At 39.4% G+C, this 25,127-nt stretch overlaps 3 pseudogenes; 1 reads left to right on the top strand and 2 right to left on the bottom strand.

Moving 5' to 3' along the window:
- Positions 1-742: 742 nt before the first annotated feature.
- LOC150091762 (lysosomal acid glucosylceramidase pseudogene) lies at positions 743-2,329 on the bottom strand (annotated as a pseudogene).
- A 10,482-nt stretch (positions 2,330-12,811) lies between these two features.
- Positions 12,812-14,398, bottom strand: LOC150091761 (lysosomal acid glucosylceramidase pseudogene; annotated as a pseudogene).
- Positions 14,399-17,180: 2,782 nt separating this feature from the next.
- On the top strand, positions 17,181-20,768 carry LOC150091760 (lysosomal acid glucosylceramidase pseudogene; annotated as a pseudogene).
- Positions 20,769-25,127: the final 4,359 nt, after the last annotated feature.

Genomic DNA, 25,127 nt, shown 5'->3' with positions numbered 1-25,127 from the left:
TGTTGACAACTTACCAAAAAGTCGCCACAGTGACTGGTCTTTTTCGAGCCAAACGCTAGCTCATTCTGACTTATGTCCAGCTACTGCATAGGTCAAACGTGTCTTAATCACCTGCATTTCACCTACCCATTGTTCTGTTTCCAGTAACCCTTTTCTGCTCTTTTCCTAATGACTACTCCTTCCCTAGTATGGGGCGGCTATTTGTTTACTGTCAGTTCACCAATTTTCCCCACGGATCTACATTTATATGTTACTTTCTCTTCCCTTTGACTGCTATTCAGTTTGCACATCTGTAATCCCTTATTTTCTAAATCTGGTATTCTTCCCATATATGCTTCTCAAATTTCCCTTTACCATAATGTCAAAGTTTCCTTTCCACATCAAAGATTAAATTATTCCCAAATTACTAAAAATTTTCCCATAACTTCTAAAACTCAATATTTGTAAGATTGACTTCTTACAACCTTAGGTAGATAATTTATTGAACGCCCCTCGCAAGCCACGGCGTTATTAATTGTAGATTCAATTGAATATTTTAAACTGTTAATGGATATCTTATTTTATATATGAAAACCCCTTTAATTTTTAAAATTAAATTTAAAAGTTACCATTAATCTTTTAAAATTTATTTAAAATAATGACTCTACATTCAAATTAATTTTTTTATTCATTATCCATCATCATAAAACATATTTTAATTCTGCTTGCTGCTTCGGTGTTGGTGGGGGAAACTTAACCACTTCTAGCTACTCTTCCACCAAACATAAGTCTGTATAGATCGAGGAGATACGGCGTGGGTAGCATATCCCAATTCTGGATCATGTACAGTTAGATATAATGGAAAGTTATTCCTGTTCAGGGAAATCACAACTGTTGAATTCGAAGGAGTTTCAAATGCTGCTAACTCCAACCCTTCACTTTCTTTTACCTCCAGGTTAATACGCACGGTGCCAGGTGGAAGGAACTTGCTAAAGTGAGCAAGAGCATAGTACATCGGTTGCCTGTAAAATTCTTTCGCTGTCTTGTTTACAATCACTGGCGCATCAACGAAATTAGAAACCCAATTAGGTCCACCTTCAAGGTTTAAAGCTAAGTTCCAGTCTACCCAGCCTACTGTCCAGTGTAAAAGATCCAGAATGATATCATGAGCATAATGTTCACCTCTTTCCCAACTTCCAAGTTGAACTTTTGGAAATTCCCATGGCAGAAAACCGGTACATGCTTCGGTTGATAGCAAAAATGTATTGGGGAAGTGGCTGTGGGTTTTGTCCAGTAACTGAGGTGGAGCGAGGAAGTTCCAATACCAATGAAATGCAACTCCTGCTATATATTGAGCTGCTTCTTTGTCATAAAGAATATCTTGGAGCCAGAAAGGCAAGGCAAAACGTTGGTCATCCATTATCATAATTTTAAGTTTTTTATGTCCAAAACCAGCGTTTTTCAGAGATGGTCCGAGGTGCAATTTGACAAAATCTCGTTGAGATTCTGGAGTAAATGCCATACATTGAAAGGGAAATTGATTTATAAATCCGTTCAGTGGTTCATTCTGAACTGTGAGTCCCCAGAAAGAAATGTTGTACAATTCATACGCCTGTAGAAACTTAACAAAGTAATTTGCCCACGTCTGATGGTATTGCTCCGCAGGTGAACTTTTTAAACGACCTCCTCCAGTCATGTTATTGTTTGTTTTCATCCACGCTGGACTGCTCCATGGACTTCCAAATAACTTGATTGGAATGGAACTTGCAGCCTTCGCCATTTTAATCACAGGTATCTTGAAATCGATATCCTCTGCTGTTAACTTGAAGTTCGTCAAGTTAAAATCATTTTCAACATCAGCATAGGAATAGATATGAGTTGAAAAATCAGTACTTGCCATAGGGACTCTTCCGAATGTATACTCTAAACCATTATTCGAATAATATCCATTAATCAGGTGTTCTTGTAGAAATACTGGAAGACTCTTTATATTTATACATTCAGCATCTGTAAATGTCCCTCCAAATCCAAATATTTCTTGGTATCGTTGGGTTCTATGAATAATGGCCGTAACTGTCTTTATAACACTTTGTGGTACTTCACAAAACAGCATGGTCGATGGTTTCATTCTGTCTCCATACATGTTACTTTCATATACTTGCACCATGCCGGGAGGTGCTCTTTCGAGGGGCTCGAAGGTATCACAGTACGATATATTACAAACACAAACATTACTACTATATCCATAATTCCTCTGAATACAAGGAAATGACTCACCTTTGGAAAATAAGAGAATATTCGAATATATTCCGAAAGAAATAGTTGAAGTTATCAATATATTCCGTGCCATAATGGTAATGTATTATATTTTCGTTCTAGAAAAAGAAAACACTGTCTTGTCAAATGGCGTTCGCAAATCACACAACTATGTACTCGAATGATAATTTGCTGAAATAAGCACAAAGTTAAAATGATCTCATCTACATTATCATCATTTTTATATTCCAAAGCGAAGAATAAAATATTTCGTAATGCAGTAGCTTCTTGCAGTAGCTAATGCTGCAGGTAACACCTTTTGACGTAATCCGAAAGAGGCGTTATTGTAGCGCAGATTATATCACTACGTGCTTCCTTACGAAAAAAACACCATATTTCCTAACACCTGTGTGCATGCGCGTACCGTGGTGAAGATGTGCACGAAGGGGCTCCTGAAATTTAACAGTTTTAAATGGTTTTGTACAGCTATTCAATGGTGATTTTTCGTCTACCAGGGACTAAACTCACAAAAGATCTCACGCGCTGCATGAGGTCGTCAGATTCAGGTAATTTTTATCGTTCTTTCCACTTCTGGCAAAGAAAGTCACTCTCGTCAGCTCCAGTTGCGGACAAGGTCAGCGCAATCCCCCGCTGATTGTCTCCTGCTCTCTGCTTAATGCTAGCCGCTCCAGGGCACACTTTCGAAGTGACCTTCTTACAGTTTACTCAGTAATTCACAACAAGGTCTGCAGAACTAGATGGCTTGCCAAACAACACCTCCATGTCACAGAGCCTGAGTACACGCTCCAATACATATACCGGTTTCTGCAGCCAGTCATCACCTACGGTTCAGAAATCTGGGCGTTGGCAACGAAAACCAAGCTAAAAACCATTGCATCTGATGAGTACTGGCTCCTTCGATGGGTCCTCTTCAAGCATAAACTGCCGCCACTCGCACATACTTCAGATTTCACCCAACTTCTAAATTACAGAAAAGTCACCAAACGGATATTCGCCCTCCGCTTGCTCATGTCACTTAAAATGATAGCTGGTGAAGTCAATATGCCAAGTTTTTGGCAGATTGCAATTGGAGGATCCCCTCTCTGCAGTCTGTGGCGTGGAGGCTCAGGATAGACGATAGATTCCTGCCCATGAAGATGCTCCACAACGTCCATCTCCTGGACGTTGTGGAGCATCTCCATGGGCAGATGGGTCCTATTGCCACATATGGACTACAAAAAGTACAGGGCTGTTAAAATTAAAGTGTACCGATGTAGAGTGCTCTGGAGCGAGTTCTAAGGCTCATACTGAAGAGAAATTTGGACAACGGGTACAATAAAGAAAGCGCTCGCCATTTATTGGAAAAAAAAAATTAGTTACAAAATTTGTCACTGTATGGCACGTAACTATCTTAGTTACGATTATGCAAATAACTTACGTTATTACCATGCGGGAGAGCCTTCGGTCACTCCGAGCATCGATGAGCCGTGGTCGTCCAAAACCTCGCCGGCGGTTCGTGGGTTTTCCCTCCTCGGACTGCTTTCGGTAGGTACTGACCACGGCTGACAGTGAGCATCCCACCAGCCGTGCCGTTTCGGATATGCTCTGACCCAGTCGTCTGGCCATTACAATTTGGCCTTTGTCAAACTCGCTTAAGTCCGCTGCCTTTCTCATCTGAAGAATAAGAGTAACACTGATTAACGGAGCTCCGTATCAGGTGTTTTTTATACTGTGCCCGACCCGCGCCGTAGTTCACCTGCAGTTGCTTCGATTTGCATAACGACTCGCCGGTCATAATGTTTTGGCTAATTTGGTGTATTTCCTGAGGAAATAGTATGCAACTACTAGCTCGTGTTTTAGTTAGTTCCATATTCTAGCGTATCCCAACAATTTTTCTTTCTCCCCCACTTTTTTTTTTTTTTTTTTTTTTTGTGCAGTTAACTGTTATGGAAGAGAGTATTGAAGAGAGAGACTAGAGTATTGGAGCATAAATCTTGTAGTTAATCTAATCTGGAGTGACAAGTTTTTAAAACATCAAGTCTCAGCAAATCTTCCTGAAAGATCGAAATATAAAAATTTTCATGAAAATCCGTCTCCTGGAAGTCGAGTTGTCGCTTTGAGACTACATAGTGCTCATGTAATCGTCAAGACAGAGTACCTCATTAGTTATTTTAGAAACACAGTTAATATACGCTGTGCGTTACATTTCAGGCGCATTAGCAAATAGTAATACAGTAAGTGCCGACCGGGCAAGCTGGGTGGGTAAAGTGCCTGCCTGGCAACCCAAAGGTCGCGGGTTCGAATCCCGCCTCGGGCTTGGATCAAAGTACTGCAAAAACCTTGGGAGGTGCATTATGGCCACAGAAGCCGATGCGCCAACAACTACCAAAAAAAAAAAAATAAATAAATAAATAAATAAAAAAAATACAGTAAGTCATGATTTATAACAAAAAAAAAAGCAACGATTTTTATGCGCGTTCACGTTGAATTTATTCGATCCCCACACGTCGGCAAGCGCATAATATGCTATCACAATACAAGCATTTGCAAGACGGGTGGCCTTTTATATCTAAACCAGTTCAACAATGGAATTTGAATTAGTTCTCCCCCACCATCTAGAAACTCCATCACCCCTTCTTACTTCATCCGGTGGATGCCATACATCCACCACTGTACTTTTCACCTTTTCTCTCTCTCTCTCTCTCTCTCTCTCTCTCTCTGTCTCTCCAAGCTCAGGCGACTCTCAGTTATAAGTTTACCGCCCTACTTTCCTGTCCCGGCTCCTCACACCCTGGACGGTAACTAGGGTACCGTAGTAGTAGTAGTACTGGTAGTAGTGGCATGTGATGCAAGAAAGCAAATGTATGAGCTTATGCAGCATCAGCCAAAAAAAAAAAAAAAAAAAAACCACACCATTCCCTCCAAATGCCTGTCCAGTTCCTCCTTAAATTTATTCAACCTATCAACTTCCACAACGACAGATGGAAGTTTGTTCCAGCAATTAACCACCCGCTGGCTAAAGGCAAATTTCCGCACATCTATTCTACATCTGTCTTTTCTTAATTTGAATTTATGCCCCCTTAGGTTCGTAATCTGAACAAGTGGAAGGATCCCATCAGAATTCAGCGTGCTCAACCCATTCAAGGCCTTATATACCTCAATCAGATCACCGCGCAGGTGCCTAGTCTCCACCCGCTGCAATTTGCAGAACTTAAGCCTCTCTTGGTAAGAGGATCCCTTCATTCCCCTCACCAATCTTGTTGCCCTTCTCTGTACACGCTCAAGTAAATCTACATCCTTCCTAAAATGAGGCCTCCAGACCTGTACGCAGTACTCAAGGCGTGGCCTGACCATTGCCTTATACAGAGGGATAATCACCTCCTTTTCCCTGCTAGCAAAATTCCTATATATCATTGACAAAACCCCATGACCTGCCCTGGCAGCCTGTCTGCATTGCTCAGAAAACTTCATATCTGCCTGCACAATTACTTCCAGGTCTTTTTCATTTTCTATCACCTTAAGCGTAGTACCACACAGTTGGTACGTTTCTCTGGGGTTACTTCTACCCATATGCAGTACTTTGCATTTGTCAAGGTTAAACTTCAGTTGCCACTTCTTAGCCCATCTGCCCAAATTATCCAGATCCTGTTGCAGTAGCACACTGCCATTACTGTCATTAATAACCCTGCCAACCTTTGTATCATCTGCAAACTTCGACATTAAGCCTGATATACCTTCATCAATATCATTGATAAATATACAAAACAACAGTGGACCTAACACCGAACCCTGTGAGACCCCACTAATAACATTAGTCCAAGAAGAGCAGCAGCCATTGATTACCACCCTCTGTCTTCTCGCACTTAACCATCCTTTTATCCATTGTAGCAACTTACCCTTAATACCATTCTGCTCCAATTTGTACAGTAGTCTTCCATGCGCAACAGTGTCAAAAGCTTTCCTGAAATCCAAATATATGATATCAAAATTTATTTTTTGCATCCAGTTCCTTTGTAACCACATCATAATATCCTATCAAATTTGTCAGACAAGACTTTCCCTTAACAAACCCATGCTGTGTCTGAATTATTGCTGCAGTCTTGTCTAGATGATCCTGCAATGCATCTTTAACCAGCGACTTCATTATTTTACCCGGAACAGAAGTTAAACTAACTGGTCCAACAAGCCCCCTCCCCCAGGCCAAGAGGCCAGATGAACCACGTTAATTTAACTACATTAAACACACAACTGACACAATCTGGCCTTTGCAGTCTTGTATGCTGTTTTTTTTTTTTTTTTATTTTTTTTTGGACGCTTTTTAACGTTTTTCCAAACAGAATATAGTAGAAATAACAAGTGTTTTCTAAATTTCTGGGAGAAGAAATTATCCAGAGGTACCCCACTTCTGAGTGTGAATATCTTAGCATTAAATCAAAAGTAGTAAAATCGGTAAATACATAACTGTGAGACAAAACAGACTCACAGTTGCGTATTGACCGAGACTGTGAAAACAGATAACAAAAAAAGTGAAAGTAAACTCCCAGTAACTGATAATTTCTAAGATTTGCCAAACAAAATGATTTATCACGGGAAACACTAGGTCATAGTAATAAAAATTTAAAATTTATTTAATTAAATTTCTTTATTGCTGCTAAGTACGGTACAAGTACTTATCAGCAATAACACTCATCATGGCGACATGGCCAGGAGTTTTACATTAAAGCAGAAAATAATACGTGATTAAAACTGGGAAAAGGAAAAGTTACATAGGAAATTATAAGTTTCACATGCCGACCGGGCTAGCCGGGTGGGTAAAGTGCCTGCCTGGCAACCCAAAGGTCGCGGGTTCGATTCCCGTCTCGGGCTTGGATCAAAGTACTGCAAAAAAAAACCTTGGGAGGTGCATTATGGCCACAGAAGCCTATTCGCCAACAACTACCAAAAAAAAAAAAAGTTTCACAAAAAAACATGTAAAAATGAAATTATAATAAGTAAAAAGATATATTAAAGAGAAAAAAATGAACATCGTAGCACAAATTAAAAACGATGGTAGGGAAGTTAAATCAAACTATAGATTGTTGTTGCCGCTCAAAAATATGGAGTGGTAGGGGGTGGAGAGTTGAATGACTGGTTGGAGTTGGAGAGGTCGATGTTTAGTAATCTGGCACATGAACAAGATACCTTCACAAACGCACATTAACTCACGTTATCTGGCCTTTACAGAGTACTGTATACGTCTCAAAGTACCAGTTGCGGAGTTGAGGGGAAACCCCCCCCCCCCCGGCCGCTAGTAAAACTGCACTATGTCCTTTCTGTACACATTGTATTTCCCATGTTCAAATTATGCATTCATTTTATCTGTGTGACACCACGTCTCTGATATCCCAACAATGTCCGCATTTGATGTCTTGAACAGCACTTCAAATTTATTTGTTATGCTCCTAGCATTGGTGTACATGCAAGTATGCACGCACCTAACACAGCCCATGTACCCCAATTCCTAAATCCATCATTGGTAGCAGGGAAGGTTTTTGTAATTTTATTGCTTTAAATGCTCTTCAGTTTGAGGACTTTTTAGACATTAGCACTGAACCTTTTCAATACACTGCGCCCTCTCGTTTTCTACTCCCCCCCATTTTGACATGAAAGTTTCTCTAAAAGTAAAAGACTGTTAAACAAAATAATAATAATATATGATATGTATTATATCTAAACAGAATGAATGTTAAATAATTAAAACTTTATAAAATAACACAAAAGAGTTTAAAATAGAAGCAGAGTAATCAACAATTAGCAGTAGGGTCATCCCCCGGTTAAAATAGTCTTATAAGTGTTATCGAACTATTCTTTTTTAACAAGAGGCTCAGATAATCCCAGATATTTAAGAGGGGAATCGTTCGAGCTCCTGCGAGCCCACCTCCCTCTATCCAGTACAACTCTGCACTGAACAAGATTTTTAGAGTAGAAATTCGAAACCGTCCAATTTGCAACTGTGGAAAGTAGTTGAGTCACGGACCAGAATTGTTGCGGCACTCTTTGGACAATTCCTTGAGTGCATGCCACGGCGAATCCAGGCTATTCTGAGGCCCCAAAGAGAGAGGGCCTACTCATTATTAGGTGGCCGTACGTAATAAAATGGATATGATACTCAGCATTTACATTTGTTTCTTTGTATTGATAGTAAGAGGAACGTTGAATTGGCAGGCCACAATGAGCAGCTGGTGCGCCTTCAGTTTACATACAGCATTCGTCAACTTAGATATTTGGTTATCATTATTTAGCGAGAGAGAGGCGCTTTTTATGAAACTTCGAAATATGACGTGATGTTTCGTATTGGTAAGTTATTACGATGTCTCCAGCTTTTTTGCATTGGGTCATTTTCAAGAGTTCCAGATTTTTTCTCAAACAGAAACTGATTGTAGCTTGTGGGAGGTATAAATTTGAAGAATTATTTATTACACTTCTCTGTTTATTATATTTTTTTGTTTTGTTTTATTTTATTTGTGTATTTCTTTACTATATTTTACATTTTCTTTATGCCTCCTAAACACCCTTTACAGGAACTCTCCGACTTACGTAAGGGTTGCGTTCCGCAGAACTCTACGTAAGTCGGGGAATTTCCCCCATGCTTGTGCAGCACTTGCAACTTTGCTCGCTGAATTGATTGAATCAAAAAAGAAATGTTCGACGAACATGTAAATAGAATTATTTATTGTATTTATTCAATTTTTTTATCTCATACGCAGGAAAAATTACAAAAGCGTGCAATTTAAAAAAAATTCAAAATTATAAAATTACAAAAAAAAGAAGACAGACATAACAGGCATTTTACCTCTCGAGCATCGTTGCCAGAATCGACGTCTTCAGCTGATAAGTACGCCGCCGCGGAGGTTGAGGGCTGTGGAGATTTAGCAGGGTCGGCCCCTCAACCTTACGAAAGAACATATTAGTATTAGTAATTGCCGCATGGTACAAGAAAGCCTATGGCTTATGCTGCACCAGCCAAAAAAAAAAAAATTAATTTTGAAATGTCGACTGATGAAAGTGACGTGGCCACTTTCCCCCTCTTGTTACTTGCGGTGTTCGGATGTCATGTGGTTGCAGTTTAATCATCGGATGTCACGTGGTGCCGATTTAATCATCGGTCTTTCTTAATTACATTCGTAATTTTAAAAAAATCATACAGTACTTATCTGAATTTAAAGGTGAAATTAAACTAGTGGGTCAGGGGGCCGAACCCCCCACTCAGCCGTGTCATGTACCTACCGGCACTGGCACCACAAGGCACGCTGAGGTTTTTTTGGGTTACGAAACCGAAAAATTAAAAAAAATGAACTATTGTTTATTGGTATTGTTCTCGGCTGAATAATTCCGGGGGTGTGGGGGCTGTGGCCCCCACATAGACGGGGGTCTGGGGGCGTACCCCCCCCAAATAAAAATTAAATTAAAAAAAAAAAAATAAAGTAACTTAACTCTGTGATTGGCTGATTACGAATGCGTAATCACATTTTGGTCAGTTCTTGATTTGTGCGGGTGCCTGTTGCTTGCTGCCGTGAAATCTCCTTTGTCACAGGTATTTTTCACAAGAAACGGGCAAACACTAACAAAATCGAGGGAACATGGAGTGCTATTAAACGGCAACTGTCATTAAGCAAAGTAAATGATCAGTTCGACTCCTACCTCGAAGAGTATATGTGGTGAAGGAAACATTCCGGCAGCAGCGATTTAACTATGGAATTTTTAAAAGCTCTGAGCTTAGTGTATAAACCTGAAACCGAGGATTGAACGAGGACACCCGACCGATGAGGTGAGTGGTTTTGCTTTGTCTCAGTTCAATCTGATTGTTTTTCATAGAAATAGCATAGAAAAACGTGCGTTTTTGTTTGTTTCGTAAAATTTCCCCTAAAAATACCTTTTCTTTTTCAGCCTTTATCACTGATAATGCTCGTAAAATAGCATAGAAAAACGTGCATTTCTGTTTTGTGAAATTTCCCTTCTATTTACCCTTAAATTATCTTTTCTTTTTCAGCTCCAATTTTGTGGGGGGAAAAATAGCTGGGGTTAGGGGGCGACAGCCCCCACCCAAAAAAAAAAAAAAAAAAAAGCATTTATGTGTTCACTGGCATCAGAAATTAAAGTTGTTAATGCTCGCGAAATAGTCTAGTTATGTACGGGCGAGAAGAATCAGTGATTGCATTTCGTGTAAATTTTTGTTTCTTGGTTTTTAAAAATTGCTTTTTCTTCATTTGTTTTCAGCCGCCATATTTGTTGCTGTGCCAAGTGCCGTCCGCGTGTCATTTCAAATCCACCGGGCGAGGAGAGGAGGGGGAACGCAGTGAGTGGGCGGATTCACAACCCGTCAATCATTGCTTTTCCCCCTCCTCTCCTCGCCGCCATTTTTGGTGGCTGTACCCGATATTGAATATTTACCAAAAAAATAAATAAATAAACACAACATAAAATTCGTATAACAAAATATTAGTACTTAGTTAATTTAACAAGATTCAGTGAAAAAAGTTCTGAAATAAAAAAAATATATAAAAATAAAAATTTTCAATGGGAGCCGCACTTAACTCAACGAAGAGCCGTATACGGCTCTGAGAGCCGCATTTGCCCACCTTTGGTATAAGGCATTATACCAAAGGTGGGCCACGCCTTGAGTACTGCGTACAGGTCTGGAGGCCTCATTTTTGGAAGGATGTAGAGTTGCTTGAGCGTGTACAGAGAAGGACAACAAGATTGGTGAGGGGAACGAAGGGATCCTCCCACCAAGAAAGGCTAAATTTCTGCAAATTGCCGCGGCTGGAGACTAGGCACCTGCTAGGTGATCTGTCTTCAACGTGCTCAACCCCTTGAATGGGCTGAGCACGTTGAATTCTGATGAGATTCTTCCGCTTGCTCAGATTACGAAACTGAGGGGTCATAAATTCAAATTGAGGAAAGAGTTGTAGAATAGATATGCAGAAATTTGCCTTTAGCCAGCGGGTGGTTAATTGCTGAAACAAACGTCCATCTGTCGTTGCAGAAGTTGATAGCTTAAATAAATTCAAGGAGAAATTGGACAAACGTTTAGAGGGAATGGATGTGTGAAATCTTTTTTTTTTTTTTTTTTTTTTGTCTGATGCGCTTACTCTGGCTTTCTTGCATCACATGCTTCCATTACTATTATTCTTACTGTTACTATTGCTATTTTTAGAACTTCACTCAGATAATGAACGTTTGAATTTGACAAGAAATATTGAACAGTGTTTTAATTTATATCTGAAAAATTGATAATATAAAAAAAAAAAACTGCACTAAGTTAACTCTTTAAATAAGCAAAGTATATATACCTTCATCAATATCATTGATAAATATACAAAACAGGACTAGTGCATTGATGAATATACAAAACGGTACTAGTGCACTTTGACCCGATTAAGTGGCTGCCTCAATTATGCGAAGTTCCAAGTAAATAATTTAAAAAAGTTCTGTACCAGGTACATAATATGTCCTTCCGCTAGCATATTTAATGTGTTTTGCATTTAAGAGTCATCGGAAAAAGTTAAAAACGTTTTAATTTTCAGATATTAAAAAAATTCATGGATAATAAATAACAATTTTTTATAATTACATATCGGTTACTGAAAGTATTGGTCTGTGATGACTAAAGTAGGATATGTGATTTTTACATTAAAGAGATTTTAGTTCACGACTAAATACACCCACCGTCTATAGTTGTTCCATTACGTGTAGTATTTATCGAAAGATCTGATGACATGTCCAAGTTAAAAAATGTTTTCATAAATGTGCAGAACTCTTTTCCAGCCTCAGAGTCTAATTGTAAAGAAAAAAATTACATTCAATCCGAAAACACCAGGTGATTTGAAACAAACCGATGCGTTTTCGAATTAACGCATTTCCCAGTTTCCGAAAGTTTTTTTTTTTTGTATCTTAAAACCTTAACATTTCTGTTTCTAAATTCCTTAGCTTTCCAACGATACGCTATACGGCCACATTATCCCGTTTATTACGTAAGAAAATTTTCTTGATCACATTCAATTACATGTTGACATTTTCCACTATCCTGGAAAAACCACTGCAAACTTCAAAGGTTTGAAAGTTTTTCCTCTAGTATAGAGCTATGATGACGCTCAAAATTTCATTAAATTTGGTCCAGTATAAGATAAATTATCGTTGTCATCATACAAGTATGATTGCAACAATACAAGTTATAATAATTCGCTTCTGGCGAAAGCTGAAGAGACGTCACTTCCGTAACGCTTCTCGCATGACGGTTTTTCGTTACAAAATTTTTGGAATAATGCCAGTAAAAACGTTTTTAACATCAGTGCAGAGGACCCACGCCTTACGATTGATTCACTGTACGATCAAACATTAAACGGGCGATTAAGCATGAAAAGCCCTTTAATTCTTTAAATTAATTTTAAAAATGACCACTAATTTTTTAAAATCTATTCAAAATAATTACTCTACACCCAAATTAATTTTTTTATTCATTATCCATCAACTTAAAACATATTCGAATTCGACTCACTGCTTCGAGGATGGGAGAGGAGGAGGAACTACAGCACTTCTAGCTATTCTTCCACCAAACATAAGTCTGTATAGATCGAGGAGATACTGCGTGGGTAAGATATCCCAATTCTGAATCCTGTATAGTTAGATATAATGGAAAGTTATTCCTGTTCAGGGAAATCACAACTGTTGAATTCGAAGGAGTTTCAAATGCTGCTAAATCCAACCTTTCATTTTCTGTTACATCCAGGTTAATTCGCACTGAGCCAGGTGGAAGGAACTTGCTAAAGTGAGCAAGGGCATAGTACATCGGTTGCCTGTAAAATTCTTTCGCTGTCTTGTTTACAATCACTGGTGCATCAACGAAATTAGAAACCCAGTTAGGTCCACCTTCAAGGTTTAAAGCCAAGTTCCAGTCTACCCAGCCTACTGTCCAGTGTAAAAGATCCAGAATGATATCATGAGCATAATGTTCACCTCTTTCCCAACTTCCAAGTTGAACTTTTGGAAATTCCCATGGCAGAAAACCGGTACATGCTTCGGTTGATAGCAAAAATGTATTGGGGAAGTAGCTGTGGGTTTTGTCCAGTAACTGAGGTGGAGCGAGGAAGTTCCAGTACCAATGAAATGCAACTCCTGCTATATATTGAGCTGCTTCTTTGTCATAAAGAATATCTTGGAGCCAGAAAGGCAAGGCAAAACGTTGGTCATCCATTATCATAATTTTAAGTTTTTTATGTCCAAAACCAGCGTTTTTCAGAGATGGTCCGAGGTGCAATTTGACAAAATCTCGTTGAGATTCTGGAGTAAATGCCATACACTGAAAGGGAAATTGATTTATAAATCCGTTCAGTGGTTCATTCTGAACTGTGAGTCCCCAGAAAGAAATGTTGTATAATTCATACGCCTGTAGAAACTTAACAAAGTAATTTGCCCACGTCTGATGGTATTGCTCCGCAGGTGAACTTTTTAAACGACCTCCTCCAGTCATGTTATTGTTTGTTTTCATCCACGCTGGACTGCTCCATGGACTTCCAAATAACTTTATTGGAATGGAACTTGCAGCCCTCGCCATTTTAATCACAGGTATCTTGAAATCGATATCCTCTGCTGTTAACTTGAAGTTCGTCAAGTTAAAATCATTTTCAACATCAGCATAGGAATAGATATGAGTTGAAAAATCAGTACTTGCCATAGGGACTCTTCCGAATGTATACTCTAAACCATTATTCGAATAATATCCATTAATCAGGTGTTCTTGTAGAAATACTGGAAGACTCTTTATATTGATACATGCAGCATCTGTAAATGTCCCTCCAAATCCAAATATTTCTTGGTATCGTTGGGTTCTATGAATAGTGGCCGTAACTGTCTTTATAACACTTTGTGGTACTTTACAAAACAACATGGTCGATGGTTTCATTCTGTCTCCATACATGTTACTTTCATATACTTGCGCCATGCCAGGAGGTGCTCTTTTGAGGGGCTCGAAGGTATCACAGTACGATATATTACAAACACAAACATTACTACTATATCCATAATTCCTCTGAATACAAGGAAATGACTCACCTTTGGAGAATAAGAGAATATTCGAAAATATTCCAAAAGAAATAGTTGAAGTTATCAAAATATTCCGTGCCATAATGGTAACGTATTATATTTGCGTTCTAGAAAAAGAAAGCAGTCTTGTCATTTGGCGTTCGCATTTTATTTAATCCAAAGCGCAATAATTATGTCTGCAATATTTTACAGACAATTCAGATATAGGTTATCGCCATCTGTGCTATTATATTGTGCAATCGCGTTGTAGCGGTGAATTTGCCACTACATGTTTTCTTGCAAACAAACACGCCTGTAACTTTTCGTTTAGTTTTCACTAAAACCTTTGTGAAATGTTTCTGTACTGTTCTTTCGTTTCGAACTAACCTTGATGTCAAAGTTTCTCTGAATAGAAAAGGTATGTAATTATTACCTGAACTAATAGTATGCAACTATCAACTTAGGGGCGTTTTATTTTAAAGCTATCTCTGAAATTTTTCTCGCATCGAAGACTCAAGATGGAAGCAAGAGTTGGCAGTCACAGAGAAGCCACTTATTTTAGTTGGTCGCGGTGACCAGATAAATGCGCACATGAAAAAAGCAAATGTTTGTAAGGGAAATTACAGGAAATTAAATGCTCTGGTTCTATTGCAACTATAGCCTTTTATTTTATTTATAAAAATAAATTATTTTTCTCTGTCTTACAAAGTGAACAGTAAACACTTTTTGGTTTTTTATCAACACACATCTAATTCAGACATATTTCAGTGATTTATTTGTCAAGGATTTGAATAGAACTTTCATTACTATAAGTTAGCCAATCTCTGCAAGTATTTCAGTTTGTCTTCTACTTGCTCATATTCCTGCACAAACGTGGCACCAGATCATGCAGTGCATCATATCTTCTCTTTTTCACGTCTAGACGACCTGTCTGTGCATTAGCCAGTGTCAATCTGTGGCAAGCCAGGTCCCTCTTCAGTCCATCAAACAAAAACCCCACGCTGGGATGACTGCAGTGGAATAGGGAATTAAGAAATCCCTTACAGCAGTTTGTAGTTTTAGGTGACTGTTCAAGAGCTACATCATGATGATTCCATGTTCTTATTGGAAACTGGGAATCTCTACCTGCTGCACCCTCAATGTATGTGGAAAAGAAGTATGTGAGCACCTCATTATAGCTATCTTGGTCTGGAAATGGGTTGGTAGTCTCATCAAAGACCTCCTCACATCATGGACTGGGACAAAGGTTAATGCAGCAAGAAACTTCAGCCTGAGTTATATATTTATATCAGTTTCAAATTCAGTCTTCAAGCCAACATTGCTGAGTTTCCTGATGAGACTGACACACATGGAAAAACACCCTTTGACCTCAGCATGTGGAAAGGCAGTCCTCACTGCACTCATGCAAACCTTCTCAAAATCCACTAAAACCTTTTCAGGCACCAGATTTGGAACTGACAGCTTCATGATTTCAAACATTCTATTATAAGTATCCAAGTTCTTTTTTTGTAACAAAATGTAAATACGTGGCGGATATGAGTTGCTCCCCTTGGCATGCCACGTATACAGTTGGGAAAACATATTTGGAACTTTATCAAAGGTGCTATCTCTATAAATTGTATCTTTTTTCAGTGTAGAGATCCCCAGTTTCCAGTAAGAATATGGAATCATCATGATGCAGCTCCTGAACGGTCGCCTAAAACTAGAATTCTGTCTAGATCATCCACACCTGAATCATGAAGTATCAGTTGACGGTACTTCTCAGGAATATCAAAATTTATTGTTGTTGGATTAGGCAAATGACCTTTTTTTCTGTGATTGAGAAGATTTCTCACAAGGGCATATGGGGCAGTACATCGTTACTCAACTCTGAAAACACATTCCCCATCACATTGCGAGGAGTAGAACTAACTACTCTAATGTATTGCCTCATTTTGCTTCTGGCAACGTTAGTTTCTGTTTTTTGAGGACAGGAATCATGACAATGTTCGGTTGGTTGTTGTACTATGTTGCCATCTTTTGTCTTCATAACTGAATGACAATTGAGGGTGCAGCAGGTAGAGATCTCCAGTTTCCAGTAAGAGTATGGAATCATCATGATGCAGCTCTTGAACGGTCGCCTAAAACTACAAACTGCTGTGATGGATTTCACAATGCATTTAATTCCCTGTTCCACTGCATTCATCCCAGCGTGTGGTTTTTGTTTGATGGACTGAAGAGGGACCTGGCGTGCCACAGATTAACACTGGCTAATTCTTAATTCCAAGGCAGAAATGCGTGGACAGGTGAGAACCGAACACATGTTTTCAGACGATTGTATTTCAAGATTAGTGTGGAGTTATACCTCAAGGATGGTGGACGGTTGTGTCTTTGACAGAAAGCCCAGATGTTCGGGGTATATATCACTCCTCTGAACATTTTTAAAGAGTCATTAAACGTCTGATGTCACTTAACTTTGGGAGTCTCAATTAGCTGTTCAGCCATGTCAAGTTCTCAATTGAGGAGATCGGCAATGCTTGTTAGTGGGCCCATTTCAGAGTTCAGTATTCATAAATGCGACAACACTGGTTTCTGTAGTAAGCGCGAAGCAGATGCCCAAATTTCATCAGCATACGAAGTAAGTGGAGCGTTGATATGGAGTAAGTGTTGTTTCGCTCTCCAGCGTAAGGTGATAAATCGCTTAAGGAGGTATTCTGTGTAAGCATCAAATCTCAGCTTCGGATCAGAATAGACGCGAGGTCCTTGTGGCTGATAAAAACTAGATATTCGAGATATGAGTGCCACATACTGATGTTCGAATCACTATTGGTCACTATTTGAGTGAATAAATCATTATTGCAGATTAGATTAAATCCGAAAATCTGAAAGTAAGTTGAAAGCGGGTCATGTTCTCATTGATTGAAGAAGATAATGTCATTGGATTTAAGGTAAGCAACTATATATCATCGGCATATATTAAAGCATCGTCTCGGGGAAACATAAAAAGGACAACTATGGCTAAGAATTGGAGGCTAGAAAGGACACCAGGTCAAACAGATTTTAAAATATAAAAACGCGTGTCAGACAAGTGAGACTGCGTAGTGTGCATGCTAATGAAAGGACTTTATACAGGAACTTTGCTAGCAGGGATAAGGAGAATGATTAGGCTGCATTGTGAGTACTGCATACAGGTCTGGAGGCCTCATTTTAAGAAGAATGTAGATCTGCAGGAATGGGTGCAGAGAAGGGCATCGAGATTGATTACGAGAACGAAAAGGTGATCCTACCAAGAAATGCTAAATTGTGAAAATTTAGGTCTGGAAACCTGCGAGTTGATCTCATTGAGGTGTTTAAGGCTTTGAATGGATTGAGAACAGTGGCGTAGCTACCATGTAGGCAGGCAAGGCAATTGCCTCCGTGGTCGGCGTCTTTGGCTGTCTCCTGTTTTTGCAATTTTCGTTAATTAAGTAGGTGCCCGAACATGTTCTTTGCCTCCCGCCCCGAAAAAGGGTAGCTACGCTAGTGATTGAGAAAGCTCAATGCTGATGACATTCTACCTCTTGCTCAGCCCTCGTGGGCAGCACAGTTGATAGAATCGCCGTTTTCCCCACACCGGGTGGGAAATACGTGAGTTCGAGTTCCGTCGGTGACATGAGGAATTTTTATGGGCCTTTTTTACAACGTGGCTGTTAGTCGGGTCTCAGGCGAAGCTAGCATGGTTGTTTTTCCCGGAAATTCGGGTTTTTCGTCCAGCAAACACTTAACAATACAGAACAATATGGCCTTAGTCGCTCCCAAAACCCTAATGATGCTCCCAAAACCCTAATACAAACCTCTTGCTCAAACTATACACATGAGGGAGGGGGCTTAAATTCAAGTTGAGGAAGGATCGTTGCAGGGTAGATGTTTGCCTGCAGTCAGCGGGTGGTTGATTGTTGGAACAAACTTCCATATGTTGTTGTGGAAGTAGGTAGTTTGAATGAACAGATGATGTTGAAAGGTTTTTTTTTTTTGGATAATGCTTCATAAGCTTGCTTTCTTGAATGATATGCCTCTACTGTACTACAATTACTGATCATAATTAAAATAAAAGTTGTTGCTCTCTGCTTATTTTTCGTTATCAGTTTACTAAATTTATAAATTGTGAATTATTATTATTATTGGCTTATATGAATGCTGATGGCATCCTTCCTCTTGCTCAGATAACATATATGGGGACATAAATTTAAACTGAGGAAAGATGATTGCAAGACAGATGCGTGAAAATTTGCTTTTAGCCAAAGGATAGTTGATTGTTGGAGCAAACTTTCATCTGATGTGGATGGGAGTAGTTTGAATAAATTTAAGGAAGAACTATATAAATTATTAAACCGGTCATACAGTTGAATTGGGAAGGGTTTTTGGCTGATGCCCAATAAGCTTACTTTCTTGCATTATTTGCCATTACTAATACTAATTGCTAAGACAGACTTTCTTCTCAGATATTTTAGAAATGCAGTGTCTATCACAGATAAAAGTGTTTGCGCGCGCGGCGTGCAGTAAACTATGCGGAGTCAGTACTATGTACTGACTCCGCATAGTTTTCGTTACTTTAGAACCAAACTCCAAAGAAACCCACTCAAAACCGTTCCGAGAACAGCGTCCCAAGCGAACGCCTGAAATTACACCGTACGTAGTGCTGATTTGCTTAGATAATTTGGTTATAGAAACTGTGATTAGTTAAACCATGTTTCTTCTTTTTCTCGCGCTCTTGATTATAAAAAGTATGACCGCCTGGATACATTTCAACTTTGTACTGTGTTATCAGCAGGTTATCAAAGTACAGTGATATCAAATTTTCGAACACCAGAGACCAGCACAGCCGTTTCTTTTTGTCAAGTGAGAATCTAATTAAGTAAGACATGACACAGAATATTTTGCCGCTTTTAACTATTTATCTCGGAATATTTTCAAATATTCTTTTATTTGCCAAAGGTGAGTCATTTCCTTGTACGCAGCGAAACTATGGATATAGTAGTACAGTCTGTGTTTGTAATACGTCATACTGTGATATCCTTGAGCCCCTGAAAAGAACACCTCCTGGTGTGGCGCAATTATATGAAAGCAATATGTACGGGGACAGATTGAAACCATCGTCTTTAGCATTTCATAAGGTGCCACAAACTGCTGAAAACGCTGTTACGGCCACCATTGATAGAAGCAAATAATTCCAAGAGATTTTTGGATTTGGAGGAGCATTTACAGATGCAGCATGTATAAATATAAAGAGCTTGCCAGTATTCTTGCAACAACATCTGATCAATGGATATTATTCAAAAAATGGTTTGGAGTATACGTTCGGAAGAGTTCCTATAGCTAGTTGTGATTTTTCCACTCACGCCTATTCCTATGACGACGTTGAAAATGACTTTAACTTAAAAAACTTCCGTTTAACGGTGGAAGATATCGAATTTAAGATTCCAATAATTAAAATGGCCCAGTCTGCAAGTTCTACTCAATTAAAGCTCATTGGCAGTCCTTGGAATGCTCCAGCATGGATGAAATTAAATAACAATATAAGCGGAGGAGGAAGTTTAAAAGGTTCACCTGGAGATCAATACCATCAGACGTGGGCAAACTACTTTATTAAGTTTCTTCAAGAATACGAGCTATATAATATTTCTTTCTGGGGACTCACAGTGCAGAATGAACCGCTGTATGGACTTTACCAAAAAAATCCATTCCTGTCTATGGCATTTTCTCCAGAAACTGAACGAGATTTTGTGAAACTGAATCTTGGACCATCTCTAAAGAAGGCAGGCTTTGGGCCTGATAAACTTAAACTTATGATAATGGATGACGAACTTTTTCTTATGCCTCTGTGGCCTCAAGTGATTCTTCGTGATGAAGAAGCAGATCAATATATATCAGGAATTGCATATCATTGGTATTGGAATATTGCGGTCCCACCTCAAGTACTGGATATCACCCACAGCTACTTTCCAAATAAATTTTTGCTTTCAACTGAAGCTTGCTCAGGTGTATTTCCATGGGATGCTCCAAGAGTTCAGCTTGGAAGTTGGAAAAGAGCTGAAGATTATGCTTATGATATTATTACAGATCTCTTACACTGGACAGCAGGCTGGGTTGACTGGAACTTAGCTTTGAACGTTGATGGTGGGCCTAATTGGGTTTCTAATTTCGTTGATTCGCCAGTGATTGTAAATCACACTGCTAACGAATTTTATAGGCAACCAATGTACTATGCTCTTGCTCACTTTAGCAAATTCCTTCCACCTGGTTCGGTGCGTATTGGCTTGGATGTAAAAGACAGTGAAGGGCTTGAGTTAGCAGCATTTGAAACCCCTTCGAATTCAACAGTTGTGATTTCACTGAACAGGAATAAAGTTCCTGTAAATCTTTTAATACGTGATCCAGAACTGGGATACATTACCGATTTAGTATCTCCTCGATCTATACAGACTTACGTTTGGTGGACCAGCGCTGAAAAGTAACTGACAAGTGAAGCAGCAAGCAGAATGTCAGCACTTTCTTAAAATGATGGAAAATGAACACTGATGTTTTTAATAATCATGGGATTATTTTTTAAATGAAATAAATTAAATTTAAATGAAACTTTAAAAGCTTTTTCTAAATCAATTAAAAAAAAAGTTTTTGCAGCTTAGTCATATAAAAAAATAAAATTGTTGTTTTTGTTTGAAATATTCAATTGACTATTTCAGTATGCAGTTAATTAGGCGATGTCATAAAAATAAGTTATAAAACCTGAGTTTGTGTATATGTATAATTTCAGATTAATAACATGATTCAGTATTCCCAGTGATACCTTATATTTTTCTAAGCCTGCGCGGTAGTACAGTGGTATCGTCACCATCCTCCTCACACCAGATGGAAAAGGCCCATCGATGACGCGAAAAACTTTAATGGGCTTTTATCATTGCGTGGCTGAGTTAGTCGGTCTCAGGCGTATATAGCAAGGATTCCTCCCCGAGAAACTGGAGTTTTCCGTCTAGCAAAACAGCAAAGCAGGCAGTCGACCAGAAAATACCCGCAATTTTACAGACACCATACACATGGGTAGATGAAGTAACTTGCCGGGTAACCCTAATAAATAGTTTTTAAAAATAGTTTTCCTTTTTCTAAATTGATATAAAGCGATTGACCAGTCGGTGATGCGTTGGAATTTGAACATTTGAAGGGCTCTGCTTTAAAGCACAATCTGTGAATTACTCCATCGTTAATTTTTATTTGTCTTGTTATTAAATGCCAATAAGGGTACGCCTTTCTGCCATTATGCTCTGCTGGCGATAAGCACATGTTAATTATAAACGTAATGAAATGCTTTTGTTTAGCCCCCCCCCCCCCCTCCGTGATAGCATAGTTGTTATTATCACCGTCCTCATCATGCCGGCTGGGAAAGACCTGAGTTCGAATCTCTACCATCACGCTAGAAATTCTTATTGTCTTTTTCACAACTAAGCTGAGTAAGTCGATCTCTGGGGAGGGGAGCATAGTTTTTTCTTCTGGAAACTAGCTTTTCGTCCAGCAAATCGACCACAGAACACACGCACTTTACAGATATATTAAATAGTACTCAATATGGCCTAAATTGCTAATACACCTAAAACCCTACAACAGCAGCAGCGGCAGCTCCTGCTCAGTATATGAAAACTGTTAGCAGGGTTGCAGTTTCCAAGATATTCACACCGGAATGTCTGGTGCTAACTACCATGGTATTGAAAATCGCTTAAACGTTTCGCCTTGCCCATTCTCGTACTGAATTGTGTACATACATACGTGCATACCAGCATATCTACCTACCTGTTTTATATCGAATGATGCTATTGCTGAAGGAGCACTCCGTTTCATGGGAATGGTAGGTCGGTCTATTTAATAAATGGCCACTCAGTATTGTCAGTGTGTGTATATCTACAGGCTGCCCGATGTGCTGCCACAACATGAAAAGCCCATAGTTAACGCATTATTGTCCAGGTCATATAGATAGACCTCAATATTCATAATTTCGTCCAAAACAGCCAATGATCGTAGGCTAAACCATGAAAATCACTCCCAGACCATCACTCTGCTTCCACCGAACTTCATTGTCGGGATGATACAGATCCTGCAGGTAGCTTTTTCCGGGCATCCTCACCCAAGCACAGCCGTGCGACTGGTAGACCATGTACAGTGACTCGTCACTCCAAAGCACAGCGTTTCATTGGTCTATAGTCCAAGAACAGCGGGTCTTACACCAAACTAGATTTAAAGTTAAAGGATAATTTTAACTAATTATCCCGACTAATGCGTTCCAGTCTACCCAGCCTGCTGTCCAGTGTAAAAGATCCACGATAATGTCATGAGCATAATCTTCAGCTCTTTCCCAAGATGCGAAATCTGTAGAGGATTGATTTCTTTATTCACAATCTTCTAGTCATAGATTCCTCCCACTTTCATTATGCTTTTGCTTCCAGCTAACTTTGAAAAATCACCGTCCTTCCCCACACCGGATGGAAAAGACCTGAGTTCGAATCCCATCGATGACGTGAGGAATTTTTACGGGCCTTTTTCACAATGTGGTGAGTTACTTGGTCTCAGTCGAGGGTAGCATGGTTTTTTTTTTTGCAATAGAGGGCAGGAGATAGTAGTTGGGTTAGGAATGAACAGGGGGAAAAATAAGAGGTGGATGCAAAAGCGAGGCATCCACCAGATGAAATAAGAAAGGGTGATAGAAGGAATTCCTATGGGGGTCCCTAGGGAAGAAAAGAAGTGGATCATAAGGACAGAGTGCCCTATGTGGTCACTGCGTGGCGTGACATCCCGCAGTGGACGCAGCCTTGCACTATTGTACGTGTCGGCTGTTGCACATCATAGAAATTCTAGACGTTCTAATATCAGAGGAACGAAAGAACAGACAGATCGACGTATCAGCTGGCTAGAAATAAAAAACAGGTGTCACAATGTGCCTGTGTCGCGGAGCACGATTAGCAGATGCGAGAACTGGAGCACATTCTCGCAGGTTGGCGCGGTACGCTGCTCAGTGATGTATGTTCAATTTCCTTTGTCTACATTTGTCTCCAGGTCACACGTCACTGGAGACAAATGCAAGGCAGGAGCAGCAGTGCGTAGCACACGCTTCTTGATTAGACCTGGGTTCAAGCCCGTGACCACCAAATACGGAGGATGCGGAAAGGTCAGGGAATGACCACCGCATATCCCGGAGCAATATGGCCTTAGTTGCTAATGCTCCTAAAAACCAAATAACAAACAAACAACTGGATCTCAAACAAGTGTAATTCCCCACTAAAGACTACATGACCTTTCTCGTCTCCAAGCAGGTCACTTCTTATACCGCTGAAGACGTTGACGACCATGGAATGTCGCTAGAGGCAGACGAAGCAACGGATGGAGAGAAGTTAGCCACACTTCTCAGGCATAAAGAGGGTGCCTTTACGTTGCTCGAAATCTGTGTGGTTTTTCTCTCTCTCTCTCTCTCTCTCTCTCACCAGTTTTCAATTTACAGTATACCGCTCGTTCATTTTACTAATCGTTTTCGAGGATTCGTACACGTCGATCTATTCCTCCTAACCATTGCAGGAGTTTTATGTGTTTTTTTTTTTTTTTTTTTATGGGAATACGATATTCCGAATGCAGTCGCATCATTGGAGAATTTACATCCTCCTTCCTAACTACAAAGGTTCCATAAATCATAGACTTTCTGGCCGCCTGTTTACACTCCATGGTGAATTTCATGTTTGATTGTATTGCAACGTTTTAATATTTTTATTCGTGAAAAACCTTTGAATTCGCTCCCCACAACAGAAATCTGTAAATTACCCCTCTGGTTTTGCTCTCCAAGTTCAAGCCATTTAAAATCTATATGGAAAAAAAATATAAAACACCTGGAAATAGTGGTCTAGTCGTTTTCACTGGCGCCATCTACCGTGGAAAAAGACATTCATGAAAATTAATACTGATCTGATGCATTTACCATAATGCGTGTTTACTTCACTGGTAATAGAGGAGTGGGTGGTCAGCTGTGCCAGGGAAAATGAAGTGCCCCTTCCTTGTAAAGAAAGCACTTCTGATCAATGACTGAAAGGTAATAATACATAACAATAACTATTGAACATGTGGAGACGCCAGTGCTGCTACTGTTCCAATTAGAATCAAGATCCATAAAGTTGTCAAGCATAAATGAACAGTTACAATTTGGATTGCATTAATTTGAATCGCGATGTGATGTATATTAGTAATATAATTTGTAGTCATATCATGGTATTTACATTGTCGTAACCATGGAAACGGGGCCCGTCAGATGATTTCCACTTTGTAGTTGTAATTATTAAGAGCAACGGGCCTTGGGGAGAGGAAGGAATGAGTTAACCTGCTGATATGATATTTGGCCTAAAAGTCCCTTAGAATTCTCTGAACAAGCTCTCAAATTCGGAAATATATCAGAACTACTGTCCAAATAATACACTTCTCATCACTGAAATTGCCATCAAATTTGCATGTATAACTGTGACGTATATGGACGTAAACGGTTAGCATATCAAGCTGATCAGTGCTTTTGTTGTTGCTGTCGTAGTCTTTGGCGCATTAGCAACTTAGGCCATATTGCACTTACATAATATATCTGTGAACTGCGTGTAAGTCTGTAGTCGCTTTGCTGTTGACTAAACGAAAAACCCGAGTCACCAGGAGATAAAATCAAGCTACCATTGCGTGAGATCGACAAACTCGGCCACGTTGCGAAAAAGACCCATAAAAATTCCTTGCGTCATTGACGAGATTCGAACTCAAGTCGTTTCTGCCCAGTGTGGGGACTACTGTTACTATACCAACTGTGCTAC

Source organism: Mastigoproctus giganteus, chromosome 1 (genome assembly GCF_048544385.1).
Source record: "Mastigoproctus giganteus isolate SK-2022 chromosome 1, ASM4854438v1, whole genome shotgun sequence".
NCBI classification, from domain to species: Eukaryota; Metazoa; Arthropoda; class Arachnida; order Uropygi; family Thelyphonidae; genus Mastigoproctus; species Mastigoproctus giganteus.
Note: the sequence above shows the minus strand (reverse complement) of the source record. Positions and strands in the feature narration are given on the sequence as shown.